This window comes from Prosopis cineraria, unplaced genomic scaffold, assembly GCF_029017545.1.
Source record: "Prosopis cineraria cultivar Desert tree isolate PC_DT_omini unplaced genomic scaffold, ASM2901754v1 PC988, whole genome shotgun sequence".
Taxonomy (NCBI): Eukaryota; Viridiplantae; Streptophyta; class Magnoliopsida; order Fabales; family Fabaceae; genus Prosopis; species Prosopis cineraria.
In genome coordinates, this window is record NW_026556313.1 from 1 (window position 1) to 22,476 (window position 22,476).

A 22,476-nucleotide genomic window follows, 5' to 3' on the forward strand; every position below is an offset into this window, starting at 1 on the left:
TTAGAAGAGCCTGTTCCACCAGCTGGGAGAGTTATAGAACCTCCTCGAAGCCATCATCTTTCAGTAGACTTTTGGTTTGTAGGAAGTGGACATGAGCATCTGGTATGTGCAGTCTCACGGAGCTGCCATTTCTAACAGTGAGCTCAACAAGGGGGGTGTTATCGGATACCAAGAACTTGATGCCTTTCCTACCAAATTTCTCAGTAAGGGCCTCTGGAGCAGTGAGAGTGGGTGTGGAAGTAGCTGCTGAGGAGGCCCTAACTAGGTTCAATTTGGGAAGTGATAAGGATAGAAAAAAAGCCATGGAAGACAAGAAAGAAGCTGCTTCAACAGCTTCCACACAAGCGTTCAGTAGCATGATGCTAAGGCTCATCCTTACCTCCGCAAGTGGTGTTCGGATGAGTCCGGTTTTGGTGCTCATCGATGCTCATCAAGTCCATACGAATCGGTCAGATGAAGAAATATGGACGGTCCTGATTTATAACTTTTTGTTCTTTTTTATTATAAAAAATTATAAAATTTTAATAAATTTATCTTACCATCCATTCAACAATATAAATTTAATATGAATAATTTAATTTAATATTAATTTAAAAAAATTATAAATTAATTATTTTAAATATATTTGAACAGACTGAATTATTAATATATCTAAACAATCAATTTATAAAAAAAAAAAAAAAATTAATATTAAGTTAAATCATTCAGATTAAATTTATATTATTTAGATTAATGATAAATCTAATTTTATAAAATTTTATATTTTTTATTTTAATAAATATAAAATAAAATGAAAAATGAAAATCTGGATCATTTAATCCCACAAAAATTTTATAAAATAACTAGCCACAACCGCTCACTTGAATAATCCCATGAAAGAAGACGCTTACAAAAACACATCATATGCCATTTAACCAAGCACTTTAAAATTAAAAAGGTATCTATAATCCTACATTGTAGAAGAAGATGCCTAAACCAAGTACAATAGTCAAGACACCATTTGAGATGAATACACAAAGATATTTCATGATCTATTTTTAAATCCAACAACTTATTTATTAAATAAATTCAGATAAGGTTTAAACCTTTAGTTAGATCAATTTAACTAAATAGACAAAGCTTATTTTTTTAAAAGTCTAATCCACGAACCTAACAACCCTATATAATGTAATATATTGCATATACATTAGTTTTATCATTTAATTTTTAATTAATTTATACTTTTTTATTTTTATTATGCTTTCAATCTGATTATATTTCTATATTAATTTTATGTTATTACTTTATTATTATATTGTGTTGTATTGTCATTGGTAAGTCTTTTTAATTATTATACATTATAATTGATAAATTAGTTATATATTATATATTAATAATCTCAAAGTATATTTAAAAAATTTAAAATTAAAATGCGAGCCTATTTAAAATATTTATTTTTAAGTGGCTTTTAAATAAGTTTTTAAATCAAGCCAAGCTTTAAGTAAACTTAAATTTGAGCTATGAAAAAAACCTTATACAAGTATCAGGCCAAGCAAGCCTCTAACTTATTACACGAAAACAGACCTATTTGACCAAAATCTAACTCTATCTAATCTATTTTGCCCATTATGTACACAACATAGCAAATAAAATAAGAAAACTTTTGATAGATTTTAATTTGAATTTAAAATTTTGCATATCAAATCGTACATTTAAAATCCATGTATTTTTTTTGTTTGGATAATTTAAAAAATTTTAAATGAAGTAGATGAGTTAAAATTCAAAACAAAAGTGAAAAATTAAGAATAACTAATTTATCTTTATTTTAATCAACAAAAGATAAGAATAAGATATGAGAAAAAATAAGAGTCATAGAGATATTAACAGTAAAAATATGAAAAAAAATGTTTAAAATGATTGAAATTTTAAATAATTAAGGTCTAAAGAGAATTTAAAATTATAAAAAAATTATAAAGAGAAATGAATTTGAATTTAAATTAAATTTAAATTTATAAATTTTTGTATATTTAAATGAAGGATTTGATCAAGTACGCTGTAAAAGTCAATTATCTCATAAAATTTATTCCTCATCCATGTTCCCAGGTTGATCTCTCCATAGGCCACCTCCCGGTTTGAGCATAATGACCTAAAAACATCAAAACGCCCAAAAAATTATGCTTCAACAAATTAATATCAAGCTGATACAACTTCACATAAGCAAGCTTTCTCAATTATCAGCAATTATTCAAGAACAACATGGCCAATCAGTTTTATCGCCAATCAATGAATATCACCTACCAAATCCAATTCCCAGAAGCTACCTCAGGTGCTTTAACGTGTTAAACACCATATCACATGGCACATGTATAGTATTATTCAATTCAGTTAAGTATCATTGAAGAAGTCAAACCAGTAAATCTATTCAGTATAAGAAATACAATTTACAATAAACCACACTATTTACAAGCCACAAACAACCTATTTCACGAATTTCATCCAGTGTAAAGGAGACCCACCTGATTAATATGAAAAACTAAGAAATAACCAATTAAAGAATCCACATCATTGGAGCTACTTACCCATAGCATGTGATCAGATATTCATTAACTATAAGATTCTTCTAAACTTGTTTGTGAATTACGCACTTGGGTCTATGATCAAACAAGAAGCAATCCTACAACAATGTCTCAAACCCAAAAATAAAGGTTTTGCGAGATACATCGAACAATGCCAGAGGTCCATCCTTAAAAAGATCATTAAATCAATTTATTACTACTACATTCCAGTAAATTACCTGATCCACCCGTAGTACAGTGCACGCAGCATCTGCAGCATACTTAAGAGCAAAGAACCTGAACATTAAAAAATAATGATGAAACCCGACTTTGAACTATAATTCAAATGAAGCAGTGGACAATAGAATCCATCATTCATCTTAAAATTTTTCAGGTCATTTAGGTAAATCTACATTCTCTGCCAGTGCCAATAATGAAGAGCCACTTTGATAATACTTATTTCAGTAGAGGGGTTTCAACAAGAGAAATCACAAAGTCTAAACGACGCATGGAAGCAGAACAAGAAGTAACCCGCTTAGTCATGTGCAAATCCCAGATGCTCATGGTCGAGACATCCTCACAAACCCCTTCTTCCAAGTCAATGCCAACTTTGGCATTCCCAGATGCATGTTCAGCATAAAGAGAAGATATGATCTCCATTGCATTTAGCCCAGCATTCTTAGCCAGAGTTCCAGGAACCATTTCAAAACTTTCAGCGAATTTTGCTATTGCATACCAATTCAATCTGCAGAACCACTGCAAATCTTCAGTAAAATATTCGTGCTTGAATTACAGGATAAGCATTTACCAAACGTCCATCAAGATGCATACAGACACTGTACCTATTAGAAAATGAGAAAAATACAAGGCACAGTTTAGTAAGACAGGCTTTACATCTTATAATGAAATTCTCTATTGTGTATTCAAGTCTGGAATATTGTCATCTTAACTCCACTAACTCACAAATGCCCTTGATTCTAATAAGAATAGAAACTAAGACAATCTTTAAAAAAATTGGATCGGACAGGTAATCAGAATTAATCTAACCTGTACATTGAATAATCAGAACAGAGTTTCATCCGTTTAGCAAAAAGATAAAATTGTACAAACAAATCTGCAAATGATGCATTTTAGTGGCGAATGATCAACGGTGATGAAATACCGAAGAATGCGAAGATGTCAGAGGATACAAAAATTCACATTAGCATCTCAGTCTATGTAGTGCATTATTGATCAATAGTTATCAACTATTCGTAGCAGGCATACAAATCATCAAGATCAACTTTTTAATCATGGAAACAGATTAGAAGCAAGTGTAATCTTCACTACAGATAATTAATTCCATGTCATAAACTCAACTCGCTGGCAAATGCCTCATCTGCATTAAAGCAAAAGTGGATAAAGGTCTTCTGCCAAAGCAAGGTTAGATGCCTATGCCATGAAAAGATGACAATGTTAATCCCACAAAATATGTGCTTGACGAGGTTAACATGATACACAAGGCACGAAGGATATGCAAGATACCATACACAACCAACAAGGGATACGCAACTAAAAAGCAGTGTGAAATCTATTGATACCTACACTTCATACATAGAAATATCTAGCCCTTATCTACAGGCAAGGTGACACAACCATACCCAGAGAACTAGATCAAGAACAACTTATTCTTCCATGTAATGAGACAAAAAAATTGCCATCTAAAGCCATATATAATTAGTCACATTCGTGTAGGTAGAAACAAGGAAAACAATATCTTTCTTTAACAGTGAAATCAAAAGCAGGGGGAAAATAAAGTACCCTGTCTCCTCGAAGCAGAATTCTTTCACCTTTCTAGCTAACTCAATTTCAGTTGATGCAGCTCCAGGTACAATGCGGCTGTCCCAGCACATGGCCTGACAAACAATTGCACATATAATAGCACTTATCAGTGTTCAAGCTTCAACTTTCTTTTGGGGGCAGGGGGGGAGGAAGGAAACTTCAAAAGTTAATTCAAAATAGAAGCAATAATAATCCCAAAAATCACATCAGCACTATTATGGAAGTGTATAACCTTGGAAATTACCTTATAAGTATTCACCCCATCATCAACTGCTCTTTCAAGGTCATCCAGTATACTATCAGTGCTTCCTCGTAAAACAACAGTGGAAACCGAATTCCCACCTTCTTCAGGTTTCGCAATAGTTACCTACACATCATTATAGAGAGGGAATTGCCATGCCAAAAGCAGCAGATGAAAGGAGAGAAACAACAAAAGCAACAAGAAAAATAGCAAAAATTCAACGGATGGAAAAGAACAAAAAAACTGTCAGAACCAAAGCGATCTCTTTATCATGCCCTGGCACCTCCAATTTCCTCAACTGAAACAGAATCAACATATCCAAGATTATCTGGGTTTGGTTGGCTTAGTTTCAGCTGTTTCAGGAAAACAAAATGGGTGCTACAAAGAAAATCTAAAAGCTCCTCTATGAAGCCAAAGTGCAACACACACCACAGCAATAGCATCAGTTGTTAGGCAAAATCAACGTAGTTCAAACTTTGAACTGATCTTCAGAACCATTAGCCTAAAGGCAAGAAGTTTAAATTAGAGAACAGTCTAGACTAATAACGGTTCCAGATTATCATGATTTTAATACAACTGATCAATAATGAGATCGATGCTACTGTTTAGGAGCATGAGGCAAAAAAGTTGCCCAAAAGGAGAAGACTGCATGTACTTGTAACGCTCACAAAAATGCAACGCCATCTCTCCAACTGCTCCTCCACTGACAATAACTTTAGCAACAGAATCTGCTACTGCTTTGACAACCTCCTCGACTTTAGCCTCTTCAGATTTCGAGTAACTTTCCAGCTGTACAAAAAATAAAAAAAGACATAGTCAATAACCAAAAGCATCAAGTAAATGGGGAAAAAATAAAATTGGCACATAATCATAAAATCTAACACATATACAGAGTTTATGTGGGATATGAAAGCAAGATGATAATTCATTAACTCTGTGCATTTGAATAGCACAATAACAGGTGTTGAATGAAGTCATTCCTTTACTAGAAAGGACAGTAGAAATTTTGAAGTGGGTACTGCTCAGAGTGATACCCAAGGTGTGTTAAAAGCCAAAGCTGAAATCATTATAATGGGATCACACGCATACCAGAAAAAACTTGGTGCAAAAATTCAGCATTACAAAACAGATGAAGGCGTAATTTGAGAACTCACAAGCCAGAAGGCATAAAAGAAATAACAGACAAGGAACCATTATCTCCAACTTACAGGCCAGCCAGACTGAACTCAAAATTAAAACAATTTTATACTATTATCTATGATATTTTTTAACGAAAGAAATCAAAATTATTTTCGAGGGTAATATAGTCATGTTCTACTTTCAAAGGGGTCAGTCAGTACATATTTCCAGAAGAAATATGAGGGTTGTACAATTTGAGCATATCTCAAGGGAGGGATCTGAATACAGAGAACACTGTGCCAATATAACCCTTAGGGGAATAGGCACAGAATAAACTGCTCCAACTAGTGCATTATACATAAATCAAAAGGCATGCACGCTCAAAAGTCAAGTGAATGACAGAATTGTAAAATGCAGAAAAGATAAAGGCAAATAATAACAAACTGTAGCAGACTTATACCTGCTCAGCTGAATGAATTAGGACAGTTCCTTTAGTTTCAGTGGCAGATGTATCAACACCATTAGCAAACACAGCAACCTAAAATAGCAATGACAGAGGAAACAAATGTCAGTGAAAAATCCAATGAAGTATCAGCTATAAACTTACTGAAAGTACAAAATATTCAAATAATCAACAATTTATTATGAGATGAAATGAATTATAAATATTTCAAATGTTCTCATTTATTATGTGTTACTCCCATGCATAATAAAAAAATATAAATATTTTTTCAATACCTCACCTCTTTTAAATTAATATAAAATTAGTTTAATCTCTTTTAGAATATGTTGGCACATTCATTACTCTACGTAAAATAAAAATGCAATATAATAAACCATATACTATAAAGTACGAGAATGTCATAATAATATTTATAAATCAAAATTATAGCTAAAATTAAAAAATAAATATACTATAATTAGCCATAAACATCAACTTATCTTTTTTCTTTTTCTTTTTCTTTTTGTTTGCCAACAAACATCAATTTATCTTACCTTAACACAACTTACTTTATAATATTACCTCATACATATAACAAATATGAATAACAATTTGCCATCCTTGACTGTATTATTCTCACATAAATTAAAATTTAAAAAATAATTTGTTTTATTTTTATAATTTTTTCTATGTATATGTTGATAGCATAAATAACATATGTACCCATGCATATTAAAAATCTCTATATAAAATATTTATTTCCCTGTTCATATTAAAAATATATAGAATAATTTTTATTCTTTCATTAAATTTAAAAAATAAATTTTTTATTTTATAAATTTTCTACGTATATATTGAAACATAAATAACATATATATTTCTCGTATATTAAAAATCTATATATAAAAAATTTGTTACTCTAGGTATATTAAAAATATAAAAAATAATTTTATTACAGGATTATTATCTTTACATAAATTTGAATTTAAAAAATAAAATATTATATTTTATAATATATTATCTCATGCATATGAAGAAAGGTAACAAATTATTATTTTATGCACTCCCATATAACTAAAATTTAAACAAACTTATCATTTTTATTTATTATGTATTTTATTCTACAATTTATTATTTTATTCATATAAAAAACATAAAATATAAATTATAGGTCCAACACCTATTATTTCTACTATAAGTCTCATATCCATGTCAACTTTACATTACGATTTTGCACTTATTTTCATTGTGTAACATCCTAATTTTTATATAATAAAAAAATTGTGGAATTTAGGTTTTGAAAAAAAAATGATAATAATAGGAATTTATATTATTTGAGGTTATTTAGAAATAATATTATGGTTAGGTATTTAATTATGAATTTAAAAATTTAAATTTAAAACCACATAAGCAATATTTATTTAAGATATAATACATAAATAATTTTTTTTATGTGTATGTTAAAAAAAACAGAGAAGGTAGAAGGAACAAAAAAAGGGGGGTGGAAGGTGGTTGTTTCTAAGTCCCACATTAGTTAGATGAGGGAAGAGAAGAGGTGCCTTCATGTATAAAAAGGAGGGGATGTGTGCATTAGGAAGCATGAGAGGCTAAGATGCAATTTAGAGGAAATTGCAACTTTTGGCCCAAAGGTTTGAATAATTAAATTCAAACCTATAGTTTTTTTTAATATAATTTTGGGACTTACAATCTCATTTTTATTATTTTTCTCTCTTCCTCTCACGTTGCTCGGCGTTTTCTCGCAAGGGGAAATTATTTTCTTTTTCTTCAGGTATGTTCTAACTTTCCTGTTTAGATTAGCATTTAAAAATTTATTTAATTACAAAATTAATTTTATAGTTATTTTCTAAATAATATTAGCTTTCTAGTGATATGATTATTTTGTAGGATAGAGTAAATATTTTGATTAGGATTTTTCTATAGGATAGTTAATCTGATGATATGATGGATTAAAAATATAGGTTAAAATTCTTAGGGATATAAAAAATATTATAGAATATTTTTTAAGGTTGAAACTCATGTTTAAAAATTTTTGAGTTAAAATCTAGATCTATATGGTTGAATTTATGTGGAATCTGAGACGTAGGGATAAACCTATAATTATTAAATATTTATTTAAGTATGAATAGGTATTTTTGAGGTTATAGAAAGGTGATTTGAGGCTTCAGGATAATTCTAAAATTTTTAATTTATTTTTGGATGAATTTTTAGAATATAGAAGGATGAAATTGTGATACTAGAAGTGAATTGAGGATAAAAAAAATAGTTCATTAGGGTACGAGAATTTTAGAAAAGAATTTGGGAAGTTAAATGAGGCATAAATCTTAAATTAGTAGTAATATAGATTATAGATCTAAGACTTTCTAACTCTTTAAATTAGAGTTATTTATTTTAATGTAAAATTAATATATAGTATTGTGAAATAATTATGTAGATTATATTGACAAAGATAGTGGTGAAAAAGGAGTTGTGAAGGGGAACTTGTTATTCAAGACACAAGGTAACCATTATTAATGTGTTGTGATGAGTGTGTTTGTGAATGGTTATGTGTTGTTTTGTTGTTTGGAAAAATTATGAATTATTGAAAATAAATACTGTATATACTTGTTTGAAATTATTGCCAAGTGGGTTAAAAATTTATTTTTGTTTATCATGATGAGATATTATTGTTCGGATATATTCCTGTTTGGATATTTGAATGATGCATGACTTGTCAGGGTATTTTAATGTATGGTGTTAATGGGAATTTCTGTTCGGTTAATTATTACCACGTGGTAAGCCCTCATTGGACCCAATGAGTGGCGTGTCGCTTGGTCCAACTCACCTTTGGCCGGGTGATTTGGCGTCCGAGCATGGCGAAAGGAGGATATAAGGTGCAGTCATGCAAATTAAATACTTGTTCGGTTTGTTTAAAAGTATTGTTCGGTTAAATGTTTTGTGTGCCCACTTAGCAATCGCATGATTAGTTACATCCGCATGCATCATTACACATTACTTTTTGGTTACTGAGACTTTTAAGTCTCATTCCCCATGGTTAATATTTTTACAGGAGAGAGTCCGGCCGAGAAAGCACCAGAGGTGTAACTATGGTGTATGAAACACCATCTTTTACGTTGCCTCTTATTTTGGATTATACAATGTATCTTGTGCCAACTTAGGACATATCTTCTTTGTGAAGCATGTAAACTCTAATCCTTTTTATTAAAAGTATTTATATGACCAAGAGGATTATATCTGTCCCTCTTAATTCATGACCTGATTTAAATATCATGCCATGAGGATCCTGTCTGTCCCTCATAGTTCTAATTGTCTTTTTTGAGATATTTTAAGACCTGTGGTATATTGTCTTGGATGTATCATGGTAAGAAAATTTTCTACCATGATACTGGTTTTAATAATTTATGAAAAATCAGTTTGTATTTTTGAGGGTGTTACACATTGCAAGTGCCATATGATCTTTTAAAATCTAAAAACTTAAAAAAATCACTGTTCATCCCATTATAGATCTATGGTGGAACAAATACTTTTTACATTATTATCTTATACATTATATATATATATATATATATATAAATACCAAATGATGGGATTGCATATCTATGACTTTTATTATAAGTCTTGCATTTGTCATTATTTTTTCTCTATAAACTTCATGTTATTGCAAGCCCCAAGTAAAAATACATAACAATTAAAAGAAAATTACTTTTCATCCCATGTAGATCTACAGTGGGACGATGTATTTTATAATATAAAAACTAGATTTTATACTCATGTGATGGACGAGAGTATTAATTTATGTGTTTAAAAAAAATGAAAGTTCAATTTTATTAAGGTTTTATAAAGACAAGAAAAAATAACTATAGTTTTTAAATTCTTTAGTAACTTTCATTAATTATATTTTTATTTTTAGTATAATATTCGAATTTTTTTGTTATTAGAATATATAAATATATATAATAATTTATTTTATTTTCACACAATTTATTTTAGAATATACAAAAAAAATATTACTCATATTTTATTTTAAAAATATAACATATTTTAACCAAATCCTGACCCTAATAAAATAGTCAATTATATTCAAATTAACACTATATTTTCATATTTATCTTTATTTAATAGAATATTTTATTTTAAAATAAATATAAAATGATGTATTTATTATAAGTACTTTTGAAAAAAGCATATTAATTACACATTTAAATATTAAAAAAATCTTACATTTTTTAACATATAATATCCAACTTCTAACTCTTCAAAAAATACTTTATATTTTTAATAAGGGAGTACAAATTAAATTTTAAAAATATAAATATAAAATATAATTTTAATTTTTGTTATTAAAAATAGTTTTCAAAAACAATTTTTATTTTGAAAAAATAAAAAAATATTTGCATCGGATGGCATTGTACAACTACAGTGCCAATCCAACGTAAATTACAAAGGAAAAAGAAGATTCATTGATTCTTTCTATATTGGTGAGGATATTTTGCAAAATTATTTGTTTCAGAATTTTGTTGAGTTATGCTCTATGTTTCCATTTTCATTTTAAAAATACACTATGGTTTAATTTTTGGGGTAATTGTATTTTGCTTTTGTTTCCTTCTGCTAATATTCTCTAACTTCACTCATTACTATTTTTTATTAGTTTTTCCCTTTTATTGAGTTAAATTTTATTAATTTTATTTATGGAATTTTTGTTTGTGGTTTCGAAGTCCTTCAGTTCTGGTTTTTCTGTTTGTTTTAAATGACAGATATTTGTTCCTCAATGCTAACTCAATTTACAGTACAAAAAGACAACACTAAAGGCAAAGAAAGGAAATTATTGTTCCTTCAACTATTGATCTACAGTGATCCAATAGATTTTACAATATAAATAGACTAGATCTTCTCCATGCGAATGTAATGTCTTAACATTTAAAAGATAAAAATAAATATAAAGATTCAAATTAAAAAATATTTAGTATGTTCATAATTTATTATTTTATGTAGATTAAAACTAAATAAAAACTTATTCTATTTTAAAATTTGTTATACACATGCATACTAAAAATATAAATAATAATTTATTTTATCTAAAAAGTGTTGTCCGGTGTACGTTAAAATTTTTTAAAAAAATCTATTTACAATGAATTACCTATATACATATTAAAAAATATAAATACTTTATCATAAAAATATAAGAAAAATTAATATACAGGTTCCTATAATTTTTTAATTTTAAATTAGGTTTTGATAGTTTATTTTGTCGAAATTAAACTCTCGATAGTGTAACATATGCCAACAAATGAAGGTTAAAATTATTGATGTGAAATTATTTAACATAGAATGATATGTTATTTAACACATATATACTTACTAGTCTTCATCCCACGCGTCAGATGAGAGCGTATATTTACATGTAAAATTTTAAGATATTATTTAAAAAAATTAATGTTGTTTTTCAGTATAAAAAATAAACATAAATGTTATGAAATCTATATAACGTAATTATAACTCAATTTGACAATAAGAGTGGAGTGGATATAAAATGCGAATTCAGTCTACGAATCAGGGAAAATTTTGAAATATTGCATGTTTTGCTATCCTAGTATTTCTTATTCTCGTTCGTCTGAAAATTTCCTTTTGCTTTTATTGGAATTACTTCCTTCGTTAAAAAATATAAGGTATTTTTTAAGAAATTATATATTTAAAAATGTAAGGCATTTTTAAATCTTTCGAGGTATAATCATTATTTTTTTAAGTACCCCTATTGATAATGACTTTATATTTATTATAGAGTGTTTAATAGGGATAAATATAAAAAGATAGGGTTAGTTGAAAAGTAAATAACTACTTTATTTTAGTTAAAAATATTTTATATTTTTAAAAAGAGGAAGTATAACATTTTCCAGCATTTAAAAATTTTCTTGTCCTCTGAAAATGCGGTTCCAGAAAATGCATGCTGAGTCAAAAATAAGAAAACTCAACATTCTTGCAGCTTGTGCCTGAAGAATATGCATAAAAAAAAACTTTTAAAAAAAAAAACTCTTAAGTCTTAACGGACATCTGCCGGACAATATAGAAGTAATGATTTTAAAATCTTTTTTCACTAATTTCCTTCAAAAATATAAGACTTTTTTTAAAACTAAGAACAATATGTTTAAAAACACAAGACATTTTGAGTATTTTAAATTAAAATTAATGAGATTTTTAAAAAAACCCAGATTAGTGAGCATAATTAATAAAAATTTTAAATTAAAATACCTTGTTAAAGAAAGATAAATATAAAAATTATATGTAATTGTAAAGATAATCAACTAAATTATTAAGATATAATTTGATTAAAAATATTTTACAATACTAAACAGAAGGAGTATAAGTCATGCATTCAATAAAATACGTAATCAAAATTTAAGAGTTGTTTAAAATTTAAAAACGAGAGACACATTGTTGTGAGACACGGAATAGTTTTATAGTTGTTTTTATTTTTCATTTTTAAAATATATTATATTTAATGCTTAAAAATTAATGTTAAATATAGTCAATTGTTAAATATAACCAATGACGACCGTTATTATTGGCCTTTTTATTTGAAATTATATTCAAATTAACATGATTTAAACAAAATATTTTCATCATTTTAATTTTTTTAAAAAATAATTGTTTGGTCCCTTTGTCATTATTTTTAAATTTTTTAAAATTTTCATTGCATTTTGATGTCACCGAGATGAACATTGCACGATCGCGTATTGACAGGCGAGCTTATACATTTCATGAAACTTGGGAGAATTGCATTTTCATGACATGTAATTTCATTACATCATCACTGCCAAAAGAATATGCCCCGCGCAAAGCATGGGCTGGGTTAAGGAAAAATCCACTTATTTTATTTTTCCTTTTTTGTTTGTCTTTGGATATAATGTGAATGTATTTTTAACTAATAATATTTTAAATGACATGAGGATACATCAGAGGTTAACGCTTTGTTTTTGAATAAAAGAATTTTTAACTCTTCTCTATTTCATGTCATTAAAATCACTCATGAGAGATTTTATATCAAACTCTTTGATAATTCCCTTTTCAATCCACATGAGCAAAATGGATTAATTTCTAATGACATGACAAATTAAGGTTTAAATCCCATTGAGAAGATGTCTACATTTAATATTTGATCATATCTTAAACATGATTGTTTTCATAAGAGGATACCCATACACGAACAGCAAAACAAATAAAAGCATCCATCATCTTACTCGTTATGATACATGGTCTTAACAGTGTTTATAATTGGAAAAAAAAAAAACATTTGTACTAAATCAACTAAAAAATAACTTTTAGGCACATGTTTAAGTTGGGTTGTGTTAAACTTTGTCCAACATGAGCTTGGTCACTTTGCTTGTAGAAGGCAGGATAAAGTCACAGTTGGAAAACTCCAAAAAATATAGTTGACTGGCATATCATTGTATTAATATTTCAAACAATACAACAATAACAACAAGCTTTGTCCCATTGAGTGGAGTTGGATACATGAATTGCATAACATCACTATGCTATATCATTAACCAAGCTTTTAATAATATTGTTAATTGGGAGATCTTATTCAATAACTTTTATAAGTGTTTTCTTTAATTTTTTTTCTACCCTTCTTTATAAGGCTCAAGGATTATTTATTTCACTTTTATTATCGGTGCCTCCCATAACCTTATATATACATATTCAAATTATCTCAAATAACTTTCTTTCAGCCCTTTAATATATGACACGCTTGCTTTTTCTCGTGTACGCTCATTTCAGATTTTATCTGTTCATGTATGCTTGCCCATCTATCTTAACATTCTTGTCTCTACTACTTAACTTTATATTCTGACTATCCATTTAAAGCCCAACATTTACTATCATATAACATAGTTGGTCTCATAGCAGTTCAATAAAACTTTCCTTTAAATTTATTAAGTACATTTCAATCACATATAACTCGTTCACCCTTTCTTAAATTAAACAACCTAACTTGTATCTTGTGTGCAACATCTCCTTCAATTTGTTGTATGTGTGTCAAAGGTGTGTGTGTGTCAAAGTCTCACATTAACTAAAAGAAAGACTCTCCTAGTGTATATATACTAAAGAATGAAGTGTGTAACATCCTAAATTTTAGATAAAAAAATTATAAAATTTAAGTTTTTTTTAAAATGATGATAATAATAGGAATTTATATTATTTGAGGTTATTTTAATAATATGGGTAGGCATTTAATTATGAATTTAAAAACTTAAGTTTAAAATTATATAAGAAATATTTTGTTAAGATATAATTTTAAGATTTAAAAAAAAAAATTATGTGTGTGTGAGAGTTAAAAAAAAAGAAAAGAAAGTAAAAAAAAAGGGGAGGGGGTTTAGTCCCACATCGATTAGATGTGGGAATGAAAGGCACCTCCTCATGTATAAAAAGAGGAGGTGCATTGTGGAGGAAGCATGAGGAATTATTTATTACAATTTGTGAAAATTGCAACTAAGGGCCCAAGATGCAATTTGTGAAAATTGCAAGTAATGGCCCAAAGGTTTGAATAATTAAATGCAAACCTATAGTTTTTTTAATATAATTTTAGGACCCACAATCCCATTTTTATATTATTTTTCTCTCTTCCTCTCATGTTGCTCGGTGTTTTCTTGCAAGGGGGGATTATTTTCTTTTTCTTCAGGTATGTTCTAACTTTCCTGTTTAGATTAGCATTTAAAAAATTTATTTAATTACAAAATTAATTTTATAGTTATTTTCCAAATAATATTAGCTTTTTAGTGATATGATTATTTTGTAGGATAGAGTAAATATTCTGATTAGAATTTTTTTTATAGGATAGTTAATCTGATGATATGATGGATTAAAAATATAGGTTAAAACTCTTAGGGATATAATAAATATTATAGAATATTTTCTTGAGGTTAAAACTCATGTTTAAGAATTTTTGAGTTAAAATCTAGATCTATGTGGTTGAATTTATGTGGAATCTGAGATTTAGGGATAAACCTCTGATTATTAAATATTTATTTAAGTATGAATAGGTATTTTTGAGGTTATAGAAAGGTGATTTGAGGTTTCAGGATAATTTTAAAATTTTTAATTTATTTTTGGATGAATTTTTAGAATATAGAAGGATGAAATTGTGATACTAGAAGTGATTTGAGGATAAAAAAAATAGTTTATTAGGGTACGAGAATTTTAGAAAAAGAATTTGGGAAGTTAAATGAGGCATAAATCTTAAATTAGTATTAATATGGATTATAGATCTAAGACTTTCTAATTCTTTAAATTAGAGTTATTTATTTTAATGTAAAATTAATATATAGTATTGTGAAATAATTATGTAGATTATATTGACAAAGATAGTGGTGAAAAAGGAGTTGTGAAGGGGAACTTGTTATTCAAGACACAAGGTAACCATTATTAATGTGTTGTGATGAGTGTGTTTGTGAATGGTTATGTGTTGACTTGTTGTTTGGAAAAAACTATGAATTATTGAAAATAAATACTGTTATATACTTGTTTGAAATTATTGTCAAGTGGGTCAAAAATTTATTTTTATTTATCATGATGAGATATTATTGTTCGGATATATTCCTGTTTGGATATTTGAATGATGCATGACTTGTCAGGGTATTTTAATGTATGGTGTTAATGGAAATTTCTGTTCGGTTAATTATTACCACGTGGTAAGCCCTCATTGGACCCAATGAGTGGCCTGTCGCTTGGTCCAACTCACCTTTGGCCGGGTGATTTGGCGTCCGAGCATGGCGAAAGGAGGATATAAGGTGTAGTCATGCAAATTAAATACTTGTTCGGTTTGTTTGAAAATATTGTTCGGTTAAATGTTTTGTGTGCCCACTTAGCAATCGCATGATTAGTTACAATCGCATGCATCATTACATATTAATTTTTGGTTACTGGGACTTTTAAGTCTCATTCCCCGTGGTTAATATTTTTACAGGAGCGAGTCCGGCCGAGAAAGCACCAGAGGTGTAACTATGGTGTATGAAACACCATCTTTTACGTTGCCTCTTATTTTGGATTATACAATGTATCTTGTGCCAACTTAGGACATATCTTCTTTGTGAAGCATGTAAACTCTAATCCTTTTTATTAAAAGTATTTATTTGACCAAGAGGATTATGTTTGTCTCTCTTGATTCATGACCTAATTTAAATATCATGCCATGAGGATCCTGACTGTCCCTCATGGTTCTAATTGCTTTTTTGAGATATTTTAAGACCTGTGGTATATTGTCTTGGATGTATCATGGTAAGAAAATTTTCTACCATGATAATGGTTTTAATAATTTGTGAAAAATCGGTTTGTATTTTTAAGGGTGTTACATATTGGTATCAGAGCATTATGTTTCGAGCCTCTATTTTAGTAACACTTATTTAAATTTTTGTTTGAAACTATTATTTGTGTGAATTTAATATGTATTTATTATGTATGGTGCATTGCATATAGTCGGTTGGCAATACACATTATTATAGTGCTTCTCATTGTATGGCCATTATATAGCTAGGCTAATTTTATTATTTATATCTTGTATCCTTTAGGAGGGGAGAGAAAATGCCTGTTACTCGTGGTAACTCAGGATTCCAACATGAGCACCTGCCACCGCCACTGCCAAATGAGGAGCCTGACTTGGCGGAATTAAGAATGCTTGTAAAAACATTAACAGATAAGGTTCAAGGATACGAACAAGAGTTGACGGAGCTAAAGAGGCAAAAGGTAACTGAAAATGGAGATAGGGCTCATTTTGAAAGTCATGTGGGGGAAGGCAGTTCCTCACATCCTGCCACTCCGAGAGATCATGAGTCTAGAAGGAAGGAAATTAGGCAGGAGGAACAGAGAGCCCCACCGACCATTACTGATGTGTGGGAAACTGTTAGGAAGTTTAACCTTCCTACGTTTGATAGTAACCTTAAACCATCCGTGGTAGAGGAATGGGTGAAGAGACTCGAATCCATCTTTCGAGTAGTCACATGCACCAGTAATCAAAAAGTACAAGTAGCATTAGTGTTCCTAGTGAAAGGAGCAAGAGATTGGTGGGAGACAGCAGAGCCCAGGGATGATTCTACACTCACCTGGGAGGAATTCAAGGAAAAATTATTCAGGCATTACTTTCCATCAGAGTTAAGGTCTGAGAAGGAAGCGGAATTCCATGCCTTTAAGCAAGGGAACCTCGATGAGGACACATTCATTGCTAAGTTTCAGGAGTTATCTAGATACTCCACGTACCTGCAGTATAGGGATGATTCCGAATGGAAGGCTAAGCGCTTATTGGAGAAGGCTAGACCAGAATTGAGGAAACAATTGGCTCATCTAGATATCCGAGATTATGATGAAATGTGTATAAAACTACAAGTAGTAGCTCGCAGTAAGAAGGAGGTTGAGAGAGAGAAGAGGGGTTATTCATATAGTAGACCCCCAACCTACCCTCGACCCACCGGAGGCATTATGAAGAAAAACCATCAGGGTTCGAGTAGCTCATGGAACCAAGGAAGGCAGAAGGGTCCATTTCAAAGGGGCCAAGGATAGAGGAGCTATTATAGTAGTTATCACGGGTCATAGAGGATCCCAACAGTATCTACCCCTGCCCCGAGTACAGCGAGCTCTCAACAGTGCACTAAATGCGGGCGTCATCATTTCGGACAGTGCTGGGTCTGTTACATTTGTGGGAAACCCGGTCACATTGTAAAGTTTTGTGGGGACAACCAGGGCTCAAATATGAAGAACCCTTCCCAATATCCTACTATCTCTAGCCGTGTGTTTGCTCTTACTCAGGACACCATGAACTCCCCAGATGTCATTAGAGGTAACATCAAAATCCTTCATTATGATATTGTTGCACTATTTGATTCGGGTGCTACACACTCTTTTATTTCTGAAACTTGTGTAAAGAACCTTGATTTGCCTGTGTGTATTTTACCTTTTGATATGAATGTGTCTACTCCTGCGGGAGAATCTGTAAGGACTGCTAAGGCATGCCTTAACCTAGTAGTCGAGTTTAAAAATAGGAAAACAACTATGGACTTAATTATCCTACCACTGAGAGGTATAGATGTAATTGTGGGAATGAATTGGATGGCTGCAAATGGTGCTATCCTAGATTGTAAAGAGAGGAGTGTGTCTTTATCTTCTTTGTCGGTGACCCCAGTCGAGACTCAAGATCATGTTTTCTTGTCGGCGGCGTAAGTTGATAGATGTATGAAGAAGGGTTGCCAGGCCTACATAGTTTTCTTCTGTATCCAAGCTGAGATTGATGAAGGCGTGAAGAATATCCCAATTGTCAAAGAATTTGCGGATGTATTTCCAGACGAAGTCTCTGGTTTACCCCCAAAGCGCGAGGTAGAGTTCTCAATTGAATTGGTACCCGGTACAGGGCCAATTTCTAAGGCTCCTTATCGGATGTCCCCTTCAGAGTTAGCGGAACTGAAAAAGCAAATTGAAGAGCTACTTGAGAAGGGTTTCATCAGACCGAGTCTTTCACCTTGGGGATCTCCAGTCCTTTTTGTAAAGAAGAAGGACGGAAGTCTCCGATTGTGCATTGATTATAGACAATTGAACAAAGTAACCATCAAGAACAAATATCCACTTCCGAAAATCGATGATTTGCTGGATCAGCTTGTGGGATCCGCAGTTTTCTCAAAGATTGACTTAAGGTCAGGGTACCACCAATTGAGAGTGAGAGCAGAGGATATACCTAAGACAGCATTTCGAATGAGATATGGGCATTATGAATTCATGGTGATGCCGTTTGGACTTACGAATGCTCCTGCGGTATTCATGGATTACATGAATAGGATCTTTCGACCCTATTTAGATAAGTTTGTAGTAGTGTTTATTGATGACATTCTTATTTATTCAAAGGATGAGGAGGCTCATGGTGAGCATTCAAGAATCGTCTTGCAAGTTTTGAGGGAACATAAGCTTTATGCTAAATTAAACAAGTGTGAATTTTGGCTCCAAGAAGTAAAGTTTTTGGGCCATGTTGTGTCCAGAGACGGAGTTGCGGTGGATCCTAGCAAGATTGATGCAGTGATGAAGTGGGAACAGCCAAAATCTGTTACAGAGATACGAAGCTTTTTAGGTTTAGCAGGTTATTATCGTCGCTTTATTAAGGGATTTTCGCAAATTGCGATGCCCTTAACTAAGCTGACTAAGAAGGATGCCCCATTTATTTGGACTGACAAATGTAAAGCTGCTTTCCAAGAATTGAAAAAGGGGTTAACCACTACTCCAGTATTGACTATTCCTGACCCTGTGGTGCCGTACACTCTGTACACTGATGCTTCTTTAAAGGGTTTAGGATGTGTTTTGATGCAAAATGACCGAGTGGTTGCCTATTCCTCCAGACAATTGAGACCACACGAGAAAAATTACCCTACTCATGATTTGGAGTTAGCTGCAGTTGTGTTTGCTCTGAAGATATGGAGACACTACTTGTATGGATCTAAGTTTCAAATCTTCAGTGACCATAAGAGCCTGAAGTATTTATTTGATCAAAAAGAGCTTAATATGAGGCAGCGACGATGGATGAAATTTCTGAAGGATTATGACTTTGAATTACATTACCATCCGGGTAAGGCTAACGTGGTAGCTGACGTCTTAAGTAGAAAGACTATTCATGCTGCACATTTGAGGGTTCATGAATATCATTTGTGGAACAGTTTTCATGATGTTCCAGTAGATGTGATTGAACATCAAATGGCCGCACTCCAGGTAGCAGACTTTGAGAGCAAATTCTGGGAAGATCTCAGAGTCTCACAGCAGAGTGATGACTACTTAAGGAATATAAGGAAGGAGATAGTGGTAGGTAAGGCCCCAAATTTTACCATCTCTGAGGACACAGTGATGAAGTATAAAGGTAGAGTTTGTGTACCTAATGATCAAAGATTGAGGAATATCCTTTTAGAAGAAGCTCATAGGAGCAAATATACAATTCATCCCGGTATAACTAAAATGTACCATGATTTAAAGCGAGGTTGGTGGTGGCCAGGAATGAAGAAAGATGTGACTGAATTTATTTCTAGATGTTTAACGTGTCAGAAGATAAAGATAGAACATCAGAAGCCAGCTGGAACACTGCAATCGTTAGATATTCCAAAGTGGAAATGGGATGATATTTCCATGGATTTCATCACTGGACTGCCAAGAACACCCTCGAGTAAGGATGCTATTTGGGTGATAGTAAACTGTGTAACATCCCAATTTAAATTTTAATAGTTAATTTAGGTTAATAGAAATTTAAAAAAAATAATATTTAGAGGTAAGAAAATTAGTAGAAAATGATTATTAAATCTAATTTAGGATATAATTCTAAATTAAAAAAATTTTAAAAAAATAAATTTATTAAAAAAAATTAATTAAAAAAAATTAAAATTATTAAATTATTATTATAATAAAAAAGGGGAAAAGGTATGCCAAAAAAAAAAAAGGAAGAAGAAGAAGAAAACGAATTTGCTTTCGGCGCCGCATGAAGTAAATATAAATAATAATAAAAAAAGGGGAGAGAGAGAAGAGAATAATAAAAAAAATGTGTGGGACCCACTGAATTTTTATAAAACTCACCCGTTTCCTTTCATTTCTTCAATTCCTTTCCTGCGCGCGAGCTGAGGCGGAGAGAAGCGAGTTGCCGGTGCGAAATATCTAAATTTTTAAGGTAAGAGTTTTTAATAGGATATTTAGGGTGTGATTTTAAGCTTTTCAAGACTAAGTAAGTGTTCTAAAAATTTTTCTTAGTCATCTTTCTTCTTTGGTTTCTGATTTTGTAGTGGTAGAAAATTTAAGATCTGAAAGAGGGATGAATTTATGTTGAATAAATATGGTTTTTGAGGTTGTTAGTAGTATAATAAATATTCTAGAGTATAAATTTATTGGTGATCTTTGAATTTGTGGCTTATGGATCAAATTCTAGACTAGATCTGAAAACATATGTTGATTTATTGAGGTTTAGATGATTATTTGGGATGAGAAATAAATTATTATGGCTATAGGATTATGATTCTAAGCTAGAGACTTAATTTTTAATTTTTGGGTATTTTAGGTACGAATTTATGAAATAAAAAGAAAATTTTGATAATAAAAATTAGTTTAGAAGTTGATTTTTAGATTATTAATGTTTATTGATAATTAAAAGAGGAGTTAAAAATTATACTTAATAGTATTAACTATAGATTTGTATTAAGATTGAGATTAGGAATTATGTTATATTTTTAATTCTATTATTAGAATTATTTTATTAGTTTCAAAAATTGAAACTAATATTTATAAATATATGTTATTTGTAGATTGTATTACTGGTGAAGATTGTGGTGAGAGAGAAATTTTAAGGAATAATTTATTGAAAAAGCCACAAGGTAACCATGCTTTTAATTTATGATTAGTGTTACTTCATGTTAATTGGGTGATTATTGAGAAAATTATAAATTTTGTAATATTATATATTGTGCAATATTATTATAAATTTATTTGATTATTGTGGGAGGTGTTGGGAGACTTGCTATTGTTGTTGTATTTATATGCCACGTGGTATGCCCCTATTGGAGCTCAATAGGTGGTTTGTAAGGGCTCGGGCTAATCTACCTTTGGCCGGGTAATTTAGCACCGAGTGAGGGCTACGGCTCGAGGTTAATGGAGGGATATAAGGATGGTTGTTTGTGTGTATTGTAATATTTCATATATTTGTTGGAATTATATTATTTTAATTCTCACTTAGTAAGCACACACTTAACTGTTTGTATACACTATCATAAATTGGCTTTGGTTACTGGGACTTTTGAGTCTCATTATGTGGTTAACAATTTTCAGGAGAAGAGCCACGAGTGACACGTGGAGGAGTCCCAGAGGCTTAGTGGTATAGATCCACTGTCTCTTTTGGGTATTTAATTTATGATTTATAATGTGTTATATTGCCAATAATAGGGCTTTTTGTTTATTGTCAATTATATGAATATATAAATGTAATCATGCCTTTCAAACTATTTCTACTTTTGGTACAATTTGGATGACTGTAATTTTAATATTTGGTTTACTTTGGATTGGTTAAAATGGCATGATTATAAGGCCAAATAACTGGCTTGTGTTGAAAATTTATTAAATTGCTTATTTTACTTGTTGGGAGTATAAGGATGGACAAATGTGATTTAGCCTAATGGCATGTGGGAGGTAAAAATTTATTCGAAATATTATAGTGTGTGAGTTGAAGCCAATTATAAAATATTTTATATTGAAATTATTGATATAAGAATGTGTTGGGTGGCTGTAACCCAACTATGGTTGAGTTAAATTAT

The 22,476-nt window shown here is 30.5% G+C and overlaps 1 long non-coding RNA gene and 1 pseudogene across 1 annotated transcript; one reads left to right on the plus strand and one right to left on the minus strand.

Annotated features, from left to right (window-relative positions):
- Positions 1-2,059: 2,059 nt before the first annotated feature.
- Positions 2,060-6,748, minus strand: LOC129298987 (T-complex protein 1 subunit theta-like; annotated as a pseudogene).
- An 8,486-nt stretch (positions 6,749-15,234) lies between these two features.
- On the plus strand, positions 15,235-16,310 carry LOC129298985 (uncharacterized). The gene is made up of 2 exons (XR_008590465.1): positions 15,235-15,585; positions 16,137-16,310. It is a non-coding gene; the product is annotated as an uncharacterized LOC129298985 (long non-coding RNA).
- Positions 16,311-22,476: the final 6,166 nt, after the last annotated feature.